The sequence below is a fragment of the Mauremys reevesii genome, linkage group 1 (assembly GCF_016161935.1).
Source record: "Mauremys reevesii isolate NIE-2019 linkage group 1, ASM1616193v1, whole genome shotgun sequence".
NCBI lineage: Eukaryota > Metazoa > Chordata > Testudines > Geoemydidae > Mauremys > Mauremys reevesii.
This window is the reverse complement of record NC_052623.1, coordinates 26,758,421-26,771,308: the sequence shown is the minus strand read 5'-3', so window position 1 is coordinate 26,771,308 and position 12,888 is coordinate 26,758,421. Positions and strand designations below refer to the sequence as shown.

At 44.2% G+C, this 12,888-nt stretch overlaps 1 protein-coding gene and 1 long non-coding RNA gene across 4 annotated transcripts in view; one reads left to right on the top strand and one right to left on the bottom strand.

Moving 5' to 3' along the window:
- Nucleotides 1–12,888, top strand: part of DLG2 (discs large MAGUK scaffold protein 2) — a 1,428,123-nt gene that overhangs the window by 312,890 nt on the left and 1,102,345 nt on the right. The window lies entirely within an intron of this gene.
- LOC120395485 overlaps nt 1–12,888 on the bottom strand; it is a 45,339-nt gene that overhangs the window by 12,228 nt on the left and 20,223 nt on the right. Inside the window, exon 1 of one of the 2 annotated variants that reach the window (XR_005592656.1) lies at nt 4,066–4,136. The exons of the other annotated variant lie outside the window; for it this stretch is intronic. This is a non-coding gene — a long non-coding RNA (uncharacterized LOC120395485). Of the gene's footprint in view, nt 1–4,065; nt 4,137–12,888 lie in introns of those variants that run through there. 2 annotated transcript variants of the gene reach the window in all.

Genomic DNA, 12,888 nt, shown 5'->3' with positions numbered 1-12,888 from the left:
GAGCCCCCTGCCGCAACCCACACTCCTCCTGCACCCCAACCCCCTGCCCTGAGCCCCTTCCCGCACTCTGCGCCCCTCCTGCACCCCAGCCCCCTTCCCTGAGCCCCCAAACCCCTGCCCTGAGCCCCCTTCCACACTCCGCATCCCCTCCTGCACCCCAACCCCCTGCCATGAGCCCCCTCCTGCACTCTGCGACCCCTCCTGTATCCTAACCCCTTGCCCTGAGCCCCTTCCTGCACACCGCACCCCCTCCTGCACCGCAACCCCCTGCCCTGAGCCCCCTCCCATACTCTGCAGCCCCTCCTGTATCCCAACCCCTTGCCCTGAGCCCCTTCCTGCACACCGCACCCCCCCACACACCCTGCACTCCCTCTCGCACCCCAACCCCCTGCTCCACCCTACATTCATGGCCCTTCATGTAATTTCCCCACCCAGATGTGGCCCTTGGGCCAAAAAATTTGCCCACCCCAGTCTAGATAATACGTAGTCCTGCTTTGAGTGCAGGGGACTGGACTAGATGACCTCTCAAGGTCCCTTCCAGTTCTATGATTCTATGATTGGTGAGGATTTGCTAGTTACATTTCCCACATGATTAGCCTACAGAACACTGCATTTCTTAAATGTTAGCCTTGAAATCTGAAAACCTTCTGTTTGGGATGTAGTCCTTCTTCTCAGCTGCTCTGCTCCCTGAGGCTAAGAATGAAATAAAGTTGAAGAAAAGCACGAGTGCATAATTCCAAATTCTGCTCTCAGTTGCGTTGATGTAAGTATGGTGTCATTCTATAAAAGTCAGTGGAGTTGCCCCAGATTTACAACCGTGTATTTCAGAGAGGATTCTGTCTCTTTTCCATAGCATCTAGCTTCTTGCTTGCTCAGATTGGAAATCGATAGAAAAGGGACTGTTATATGGAATTGCACTGAGTTAAATCCTAAAGAGGCCCTGGATAATTATCTGATCTAATGAACAAGGCAAGTATTTGAAAAATAGAAATTTTTCCCCATAATTTTTTTAGAATTTGTTTCATGCTGAACTAATCTTTTATATTTTAAAAGCTTTAAATAGAATTATGTTGGTATTTTTGTAATTCTTAGTGTAGATGAATTGAACAGAGCTCAAATAATTCAGGCAGCAGTAGCCCATTGCTAGTTGTAAGTGATATTCTTGGCTTAGAATCTCAAGCAGCTGTATTTTTTCCCTCTTCAGTCTAATGGTGAAGGAACAAAAGAAACTCAATTACATATATCTCTTTGCTCCAGGTTTATATCCTTCTCTAGCATTTCAACGTACAGCCTCTGAGTGTGTTTTTGTAACTCTGTGTACGTAACATGAAGAGCCAAATTATACAGTATGTCTTAAAACTGTGCTCTACGCATTTCCGCAGCTATGGCATCCCTACAGCCCTGTGTATAAAAAGCGTCATCTTGTGTTTGTGTTGAGTGGAAGTAATTAATGCACTGAACTATGAAAGGCTGGGAGCTTATTTAAAATTAATTCTATCAAAATAGCATCTTGCTGCAGTGATGAGACAGACTTTTATATCTCAGGAAAAATCTTCAGTTGTAGGAAAATAACTTTTATTAGCTGTTCTCTTTTACTTACAAAACAAAATGCTGCATTCTTTCTTTCACAGATTGTTACTCAAAACAGTCTGTCTAGCTTTAAGATTTTATAAATCTTGGTTTAAAAACACTGGGCTCCATCCAGCACCCATTGAAATCGAAAACTCCCATTGACTTCAAATATGCAGGAACAGACCTATTATGCATGATAAGGCCCATGCAGGATGAACTTCATAGCTATGCAGGGCCTGTACAAAACCTAATAGGGCTTTAATAGGACTGAACCAGTGCATAGGCTTAATGCCAGTCCTCTGCACTGGTGAATTTAACCCTTATTTGCAAATGAGAAAATATACATTAGAGGCTAGATGTTCAAAGGAGCTCAGCACACTGGGTGTGGAATTCTATCTGGCCATACATGTCACAGTCGAAGCTGCTGGATGATAAACACTTTTGAGACTCTGGTCCTAATTGTGGGAACACTTGAAAAGTCTGGTTGTAGGGGAGAAATGCAAGTGATGAGTAATTTCCATTGAAGTCTATGGAAATTGCTTCTATCATACAATGGGAAGATCAGACCCAGGGAGGGGAAATCCTGTCAGGTTCATGGCAACCAGGCATTATATTAGGGGGAATGTTATAGCTGCAGTCCATCTCTGTCTCTTCCAACATGTCAGTTGGAGGAACAGAGTGAGATGTTTTATAAGAAAAGCAAAATCTGTCTGGCTTTTTACTATATTTGCAAAAATGGGCAAACACTTTACTTCATTATTCAGCTCTTCCAAGTGCAAATCCTGCCAGTGATATTTCAAAGATCCATGTCTTTATTGTGTTTTCCTTTGTGCCTGTTTCATTATTTCTTTGCCAACCCATATCTACTAAAAATACTGTATATATACTGTTATTTACCCCTTCATATAACACAAGACCCACGGGTCACTCAATGAAATGAATAGGCCGTAGGTTTTAAATGAACACAAGTAAGTACTTCATCACAAAACGCACAGTCAACCCGTGGGACTTGTTGCCAGGGGATGTTGTGAAGGCCAAAAGTATAAAAGCAATACATATGTTCATGGAAGATGATTCCATCAATGGCTACTTGCCAGTATGGTCAGGGACGCAACCCCATGCTCTGAGTGTCCCTAAACCTCTGACTGCCAGAAGCTAGGACTAGCTGACCGGAGGTGGATCACTCAATAATTGCCTCATTCTGTTCATTACCTCTGATGTGCCTGGCACTGGCCATTGTCAGAAGACTGATTACTGCGCTAGATAGACCAGTGGTCTGATTCAATATGGCCATTCTTATGTTCTTATCCATCACAGGTTTAGAAAGGCTGGATGAGAGGTTCTGTTAGTCATTATTTATTATTATTATTTTAGTTATTACTAGTATACTGTGGTACCATGGAAGTGAATGGCACTTTTTCAAACTTGCTCAATTCCATGGCTAAAATGGGGACTGGGAGTAGAGACAGAAGTAATCAAGATTTATTTCCTGTTCAAAAAAGTGTGTCCCCTACTGGGAAATATTAAGGATCTGATCCTGCTCAGTGCTGAGTAGCACCAACTTTGAGTCTGAGAGTCACTGACTTCAAAGAGAAGTGAGGACATGAAGCATACTGTGAGATTGAGCATTAAAATAGCTGACCATATTTATTTATTTATTCAAATATCTAGCAAGCAACTATAGGCCCGTCCAATGCCTATTAAAAATCACAAAAACAAATAAAGGGCTGCCCATAAATATAGGACCACACATTTAAACCTTTTTTCCCCTTTATTCATTTAATTAAGAGAACTTTGGGCCTGATCTGTTTCCGTTGCATACCCAAGACTTTGTCTGATGTCAGTGGCAGATTTGGATGAACAAGGATTTTCATGCTAGGTACCCTCACAAAGGTAGAAATGGGTACATTCCCTCCCACCCTCAAATATTTACTGAAATGAGACCCACCTGACCTCTTACTACTGTCAGCTATTTTCAGTATAGACCTTTTCTCTCTCTGGGCTTGTCCTCACTGCAACTTGAGTGTTGCCCCTGTCTTGATTCCTCTCCATGCACACAAATCCTTGAGTATAGTGATGCTTTCAACCGAAGTTGGCTGGTCCGTCAGGGCATGGTGTAGGCTGAAGTTTGAGTGAGTATTACAGACAAACACAGAGATGTCCTCAATTTGAGCGTGCCTCCACCCAGTGCCAGGGGCTCTGCATTTCTCCTCCCACTACCAGTGGCTCTGTTTGCATGCCAGTCCCTCTTCCCACTCTCCCTGTGCTCCCCTTCCTCATTCTCCTCCCCATTCCAGGCGCCCTGTGTGCACCCCCCATTCTTACCATGGTGTGGGGGGGAGTATTGTGTGGGCAGGTGTCAATGGCTGCTATTAACCGGGTTCTTTGATCTAGAGACAATTACGGAAGTGTTTGAACCTGCTGGCTCTGCTAACCAGATGCTGGGTGATCCACGTGTCCTCCATTTCCCCCTTTCAGTTTTCTGATTTTTACCAGAATCAACAGGGTCCTGCCAGGGCCGGATTTACACCTTATGTGCTTCTAGGCACAGCATCTTCAGTGCCCACCCGCCCACCCGCCTACAGCTGACCTTCATGTTTTCTGTAAAAAATGAAACAAAAAGAAATATAAACACAGCCTTCCTGGGAAAGCACGAGACCCTCCGCCATGCATGGTGTTCCCAGCCTGAACCGGGATGCAGCCCACTTGCCCCAGGCAAGGTGCAAGGGGAGGGTCTGTACCTCTCCCCACAGTGAATGGTCCTCGGGGTCTTCTGTCCCTTCTGCAGCCCGGTGCGGCAGCCACACTCTGGCTCTGCCCATGCAAGTGAATGGGGTGCTGACCATCCCCCCTCCCTCTCCCTCCCTGGCACAGGGCGGAGGCAGCGGGACAGCTGAGATTGGGAAGGGGCTGAGAAACTCTCAGCACCTTCAGCAGCCACCCTGCCCGGCCACAGCTCACAGTGCCCCTAGGTAGGCTGACCCGGCCGCTCACCCTGCTCCAGCCTCACATACAGGGCGGCCACCAACCCGCTCCAGGAGCCCGGCCAGCTGCAGGGGAGCTGTATGTATTAACTTTTTAACTTCTAACCCACTTTTCACTTTTAGGTGCCCCTATAATGCTGGCGCCCCTAGGCACGTGCCTACTGTGCCTCATTGGAAATCCTAAACCACTGATGCCCAGAACAGTCCCTGAAATTTCAGAAGGGATTGGATGCGGCCTTCAGAAGGTATCATGTTATATCCAAACAGAGAGATGCCATCAAGTTGAGTGTAGAGGATCTTGCCAAAAATACTGTGGTCCAGAGTCAGCCCAACGTTATCCCATCTTGTGTTGGTGCTGGGCAACAGCAGCAGGAGGGGACAACAGCAGTAGGAAGTGTCTGCAACTTCCCTCTATATAGAGACTCAGCACAGGCTGCAAAGTGGGGTGGCAGTAGCCAGGGAGTGGGGGGACATTGATTCAGCTATCTCCCACCCCTAAGGTCCCAGACAGAAAATGATGAAACACCCCACGGGAGGCTGGTGGATAGCAAGAGCATATGGCCTCTCTTGGGGTGAATCCCCACTGGCATGCAGCAGGATTAGCTAGCACCGGGAAGTGTAATTTACAGCTGCTTGCAAGCAGCTTGAGTCAATCTGCCCCACTATCTAGAAAATGAATTATAGCATGGCAAGTCATCTAGTGATGAGCCAGAAGACTGTTAGCATTTTAAGAAAACTAAAACCTCCTCTGACTATGCTGAGCCATCCCTTCTCTTATGCATTATTTAGAAAAAGCTTTAACTTGCCTTTTAAATTTGTTTCTGCTTTATCTTTCCCCCCAGCTTCACATGTATTTTTTTTAACTTATCAGGTGATCCAGTTTCAGCTCACAATTTAGTCTTTTGTTTTGCACAGTGATTTGGGATATGCATGCCATGAGCACAGCAGATCAAACCTTTCACCTCCTATTTTTGTGTATTTTTCAACAACTGGCATTTTTAGAGCAGTGTCATAATACATCAAGATATTCTTTAAAAAAAAAACAACTAGGGATAAAGCCTAGCTTCCTGAATCGCTCTAAAATACAGCTGCAGAAGAGTTACTTCAAAAATAACCACCTGCAGATTAATGTTGCTTATTTTAAAATGGAAAATAAATGGGTGATTTGGGGTTATTCACAGTGATAAATCTATTTCTGAGGGTGTCTGTATTCTGTATGTAAGGTAGATAAGTCGGCTGTGTTCCACAGTAAAATGGCAGTTCCAAATGGGGTAAATTAGACTATCTAGCTATTGCATGGTCATATAAACCAGCCACTATCTTTACTTGATTAAATCCTCATTAAACTGTAGATTCAAATATGGCTTTCTGTGCTCTAGGGCTTTGTGTACTGAGTCCAGAAGGACACCAACATTTAAATTGGTGGCTGAGGAATCACAGGTGAAGGTCAGTCACATCTGCTGAGGCCCTCCCCGATTCCATCTCAAAGGTGGGGTCCAGCTGTGTCATCATCATCTTCCCTTATTTAGTTTAGTGGTATTTCTTTACCGACTTATTGGTATTACACCAATTGTGAATTATTTGTTTTTCAGAAGCACCAGATGCTACTGTACTGCCAGCACCCCTAACCAAAAATCTGGAGTGTGCATTCTTACTATTTCATTGAAAAAATTATTAGATACTCACATCACTGCCTCTGGAAATGCAGCAATTAGCAGAATTCCTTTCTCATGTTAATTCAACATGTAATCAGTTTGCAAGAGTTTGCACCCTCTGGGAGACCATAAATGAGTAAGGCTAAGATTTTGTCATGGTTATTTTTAATAAAAGTCATGGGCAGGTCATGGGCAATAAACAAAAATTCAAGGAAGCCGTGACCTGTCTGTGACTTTTGCTGCTGCAGCTCCATGGTTTCTCCTGCCACCGTGGTGGCTGGGAGCTGTGGGGGTTGTTTCCCCTGCCCCCCGAGGCTGTCGTCTGTCCCTAGACCCCTGCAGGAGGGCTCCCTGAGGAGGCTGTTGTGGTCACTGGAACCCTGCCAGGGCCCTGCTGGCTGCCAGCTCCAGTCCCACAGCCCCAGGGGCTGACAGAAAATGTCATGGAGGACTCTGGAAGTCACAGATTCCGTGACTTCTGTGACCTCTGTGACATAAACGTAGCCTTACTAATGAGGAAAAAACCCCACAACATGGGCCAGATTCAGAGAGTTCTTCAGGAAACTTACTTAGGTTCTGTACCAGTTTTAGCATATCACTTATGAATGAATAGATCATAGTTTTATTATTTCCAGGAAGCCCAAAACAACTATGAGTAAAGGAAGCCTGTGGGGAAAGTATTCCCCACTGTAGAAGGTTGCCCAGGGAGAATGCACCACCTGTTATATTTAACATGAGATCAGACAAGTTCTTGTTCCCCACAGTGTACTACACAATCTGGCACTACCAGGTGGATGGGAAAGATCACTCAATATACATTTCCCATCTCTGAATTCCGTGATTTCGTTGAAATCAATGAAAAGATGCTAAAGTTACACTTTGTTCAAAGGAGGATATATTTAAGGGCCAGAGGCTCAAGCTGATTGATTAATTTTGTATAGCTCCCAATGTACTGGGTACTTTCCATACAGATGAGGGCAGCAGGCCCACACTTACTGAAGAGTAAACAATGTGAGGGCACACATGGCAGAGGTTAGGACAAAATGCAAGTACAGTGGTCATGGTGCTACTTGACTGCATCTTGGCAAAATAAATATTTAAATATATATGACAATATTAGTCAACTAGATTTCCCATAGGCTGCAGAGCAGAAGTGGGCTTTCAGAGAGGACTGAAACAAAGCAAGGATATAGATTGTGGATGAGCTCAGGAAGAGTGTTGCAGATGTAAGCAGAGTCAGGATGAGCCCCACCCTGACATCTGGTGGTAAATTATGGGGAGTGCGGAAAGAAGTTTTTTTATTTTTTTTGCACTTCCCACACCATAGCATACCAGCAAGCAGCATGGATGCATCACAGGATTGGGACCCCAATTATTTTTTTATTGGGGCAGGAGGGATGAAATGTTGTCACCCTGATTGATTGGGGGAATTAAAAAAAAATGTTGATGGGGTTGGGTTGTGCTTGTCAGCAGCAGGAGCTTGGGCTTGACGGGGGACATGGACAAAAAGAGAGGAGGAGAGAGAGAGAGAGAGGCTGGGTACAGGTATCTGTACTTGGTGGTGTGAGCACCAGTGAGCTACCAAGCTCCTTCTCTCCACTTTTGCTTCTCCACTGTTTGATTCCAGAAGAATCTAGATGCATCCAAGAAGACTGAGCTTCTGCACTGAGCTGAGCTATGACTGAAGCTGAAATCACTGGAGAGCTGAGCTTGCTGAGCTGAGCTGGCTGAGAGCACTGAGCTGAGGGAGGGGGGAGCCAGCTACTGGCTGGCAGGCAGAGGAGAGCGTGCAGCCACTGGGTGGTGAGGGCCTGGGCAGCCTCGAGGAGACGGCTGGAGGAGGACAGGACGGCAGGGTGGAGCAGGAGGCAGGGAGGAGCAGCAGGACACAGAGGTGAGCAGCGGAGCTGCCTGGTGGACTGGAGCGACTAAAGAAAACCCCAGAGAGGAGCAGGAGGCAGGGCCCCCGAACCCGCAGCCTTTCTGGGAGGCCCCCAGGCTGGGGGACCTCCCTGCTGAGAGGGGTGAACTCTGGGGCTGCCTGACCCGAAACCCGGGGACTTTTTTTTGGGGGATTTTGGGACTGTGTGGGGTGGGGGGGGGGGGGGGGGGGAGAAGGGACCAGAGAGAGGACACGGCCCAAGAGGCTGGGTGGGTCTTTGCTCTCTTTGACCTTGTGTTTCCTTTAGTTTTTTTTTTTTTTTTTTTTTTTTTGTAATGTTTTCCTAATTAAACCGTAAACCTTTTTATTGAGTCCAGAGTCTGTGCTCTGAGGGAAGAGGCTTGAGGAGCCCAGTGTGGGTGTGTGTGTGTGTTTTTTCCCAGGTCACTGGGTGGGGGGTTGAGCTGGTTTGCACACGTGGAGGAACGGAGACTATGTATTGAACCTGATTTCACATGCTACAGTGCAGTTTGGAAGAAAGAAGCTGACAAATGACTGTTCAAAACTGGCACCAAATGCAAAGCTAAGAAGTGAAATGAGATGGGCAGATAAGCAGGAACAGAAATATGTGGGGCTTTGAAGGCAGTGACAAGAGGCTTTAATGTAATGTGAGAGCAGAGGGGGAGCCAGTAGAAGGTCTCAAGAGGTGTGTGTGATGTGATCAGAACAATAGGCAAACTGGAACAAATTGATGAATTAAACAGTAATAAGTCACCAGTACCAGATGGTATTCACCTGAGAGTTCTGAAGAAACTCAAATATGCAACTGCAGAATGACTATCTGTGGTATGTAATCAATCACTGAAAGCAGCAAACGTGGACAAGAGTGATCCACTGGATCTAGGGTACTTGTACTTTCAGAAAGCCTTTGACAAGGCCCCTCACCAAAGGCTTGTAAGCAAAGTAGGCAGTCATGGGATCAGAGGGAAGGTCCTCTAATGGATCAGTAACTGGTTTAAAGATAGGAAACAAAGGGTAGGAAGAAACAATCAATTTTTACAGGAGACAGAGGTAAATAGTGGGGTCCCCTAAGGATCTGTACTAGGACTAATACTGTTCAACATATTAATAAATGATCTGGAAAGGGCGTAAACAGGGAGATGGTGAAGTTTGCAGATTATACAAAACTACTCAAGATTGTTAAATCCAAAGCTGACTGTGAAGATTTGCAAAGGGATCTCACAAAACTGTGTGACTGGGCAACAAAATGGCTGATGAAATTCAGTGTTGATAAGTGCAAAGTCATACACATTGGAAAACATAAACCCAACTATACATACAAAATATCAGGGTCTAAATTAGCTGTTTCCACTCAAGAAAGACAACTTGGAGTCATGGTGAATAGTTCTCTGAAAACATCTGCTTGATGTGCAGTTGCAGTAAAAAAAGGTAACTATGTTAGAAACCATTAGGAAGGGGATAGATAAGGCAGAAAATGTCATAATGCCACTATATTACTTCAGGGTATGCCCATACCTTGAGTACTGCATGCAGTTCTGGTGACCTCATCTGAAAAATATTTATATATTAGAATTGGAAAAGATGGAGAGAAGGGCAACAAAAATGATTAGGGGGATGGAACAGCTTTCCATATGAGGAGAGATTAAAAAGACTGGGACTTTTCAGTTCGTAAAAGAGATGACAAAGGGGGGATATGATAGAGGTGTAAAAAATCTTGAATGATGTAGGAAAAGTGACTAGGGAAGTGTTATTTACCCCTTTATGTAACACAGGAACCAGCAATCACGCAGTGAAATTAATGAAATTAGTAGGCAGCAGGTTTAAAACAAACAGAAGGAAGTACTTTGTCACACAACATGCAGTCAACCTGTGGAACTTGTTGGCAGGGGATGTTGTGAAGGCCAGAAGTCTAACTGGGTTCAGAAATAATTGCCCTGTGTTGTTCATTCCCTTTGAAGCATCTGGCACTGGCCACTGTCAAAAGACAGGATACTGGACTAAATGGACCATTGGTCTGACCCAGTATGGCCATTCTTATATTCTTCCAAGAAAGTTGTCATTAGCAGCTGTATTTTGCCTGATTGGAAAGGGACATTGTGATAATCTGGGAGACCAGAGAAGAGGATATTGCCGTAGTCAAGCCCTGAATAGAGATTTAGTGGTATATGTAGAAGGAGATGAAAAACAACAGATTTTTGGGTCTGGCCTGGGTATGTGGGACAATGAAGAGGAAAGAGATGGGGGGTTCAGATTATGGGATTTGAAGTCAGTGTGGAGTTCTATTTCAAAATGATGGCATGATGTGGCACAACGCTTTTAATCAAAAACTTATTTTTACTGAGCCTTTTTTTATGCATAGGGCAGCATAATTCTGATACTGGCATAGGGGGCTGACTCCTGATTGTTTTACGCTCAGCTTCTGAGATCCAACTAATCCCTGGTGTAGCTCCATAATAAAAATAATAATAATTGATACTTTGCATTTATATAGTGCCTTTCACTAGAGCCTCTGAAGGCCCTTTATAAAGGTGAGTATTTTTATCCCTACTTTACAGTTGGGGAAACTAAGGCACAGTGGGTGACCTGTTTATGGTCACACAGTGAGCCAGTTGTAGTGCCAGGAATTCTCACCTCTAAACCAAACAATCTCTCTATATACTGTAGAAGCAGCAAAGAATCCTGTGGCACCTTATAGACTAACAGATGTTTTGCAGCATGAGCTTTCGTGGGTGAATACCCACTTCTTCGGATGCTTTCACCCACGAAAGCTCATGCTGCAAAACATCTGTTAGTCTATAAGGTGCCACAGGATTCTTTGCTGCTTCTACAGAACCAGACTAACACGGCTACCCCTCTGATACTTGATCTATATACTGTAGTTGTCAATGGAGCTAAATTTAGGAAAAATTTGGCCTCCAGTGTTTTTTGGGGGAAATATTTTGTATGGTATAGAAACCACATCTTTCCCCCAGTTTCATGTGGACTCTGAATAAATAAACATTTGTTTTAAATTCTGATTAGGAACAGGAAAGAGATAGAGCTAGAGGCATTCCAGGTGTATTCTAGTAGATGAGAAAGCTGAGATGTGCGTTTGGTTAAATTTTCTGAGTTGGTTGTCCCATCCATCCATGGTTAAGACATGGAGAGAATAGTGCTATTTATGTTTCCTTGTAACCATCAAAATACAGTTTACATTCTTAGGATTTAGAAATAAAAAGGCAATAATTTAGCCTCTAATGTGCTAAGATAGTTCTTCCGTAGGAGCTTTAAAATACTACTAATTCTGCCTTGCTGCAAAAGAAAGAAAAGAAAGCCCCCCCTGTGTTTTTAAGATGCTAATGAGGCAAGGGCATAATAATTAATTTATCAGATATTCATATTCCTACTACAAAAAAAAGTCGCAGTCATTGATTTATGAGGTTACCAGTCTGTCCAGTTCAGGCAGATTATTAATCACAAACACATTTTTAAAAAAAATCTTACTTTTAAAATAAATTTTAATTCCATGTATAGAACAAAACATAGGTTAATTGAATAAATACCTTAACTAGCAGGGATTTGGTTACCAAAGTATCATCTTCTCATCTTGTTTCAGTGTTTCTAAATCGCTGTACATGTTATGGGATTTCCAAGTAGGCCTTTAATGTTACTACAGAATTACAGTATTTTTATTATTTAATTCTAGCTGCTATTCTCTTCAGCAAAAAAGAAAATGCAGTTCCAAGTCCACACCACAGAGGACTATTGAAGACAAAACACATTTTTTTATGATAGCGTCTCTTTTTTAAAAATAAATAAATAGAAGTTATGAAACCTCACTTCCTTCCCAATTTCTGGCTCCTTTTCTATCAGGACAGTTATTTATTTATTATTTGTATTGTGGTGGTGCCTAGAAGGCCCCAACCAATACCAGTGCTCTGTTTTGCTACCCACTGAACAAACATACAGAGTAAGAAATGGTTTGTATCCCAAAGAGCTGACGATCTAAGTAGAAAAGACATAGCAACGGTGGGAGAAAAGGATGCAACATATGAGCAGAGTGATCAGTGTGATGGGTAATGAACTCATGTTAGTTCAGTGTTGTTTGTCTGTGTGTTGTTTTGTGGTGGTTTTTTAAGTGTATTGGGGGAGTCACAGTGGGTTGGGGGAAAATGTAAGATGGGGTGAATTAATAGAAATGAGGGATTGAGAAAGACAAAGGAAAGGAAAGGTGGTGAGAAGCATAGAGAGCTAGAAGTGAAGGGACTGTTAGGGCTGGGACAGGAAGAGATCAGAGCTAACACCCAGTCAGCAAATGGGTACATGTTTTTACAACACTACTATGTGTTGACCTTCTGGTTCTTTGATGTGGACAGAGAGGTAAAATGAGGGCAGAAATATGCATATGCAGCAGGCTGTAACTTTTATTAAACTTCAACACAGGGAGAGGTGCTATCTGCCCATCACCCATACTCTCTTATATCAAGGCATTTATTTGGTTCCAATGTGGGGTTACAGGGCTCCTTGCCATATAACCTGTAACTAGTCCCAGGGTTTCAGGGCTCCCTACCATATAACCCACAGTGCGGGGTAGACTCTCCTCAGCCTACACACCTACCTCTCTCTCCTCCCTCCCCCCCGCCCCGGACTCAGCTCTCTCTGAGTCCTAGCACCCTCCACCCCCTGCAAGGGGGACAGGACGTGCAGCAGGGTAGGGACCTCAGCCCACAAGGACCACAAGGTTTCACCCCATCCCATGAGCCCAAGGCCCATCACCAAAATCCCAAGTCTTTTA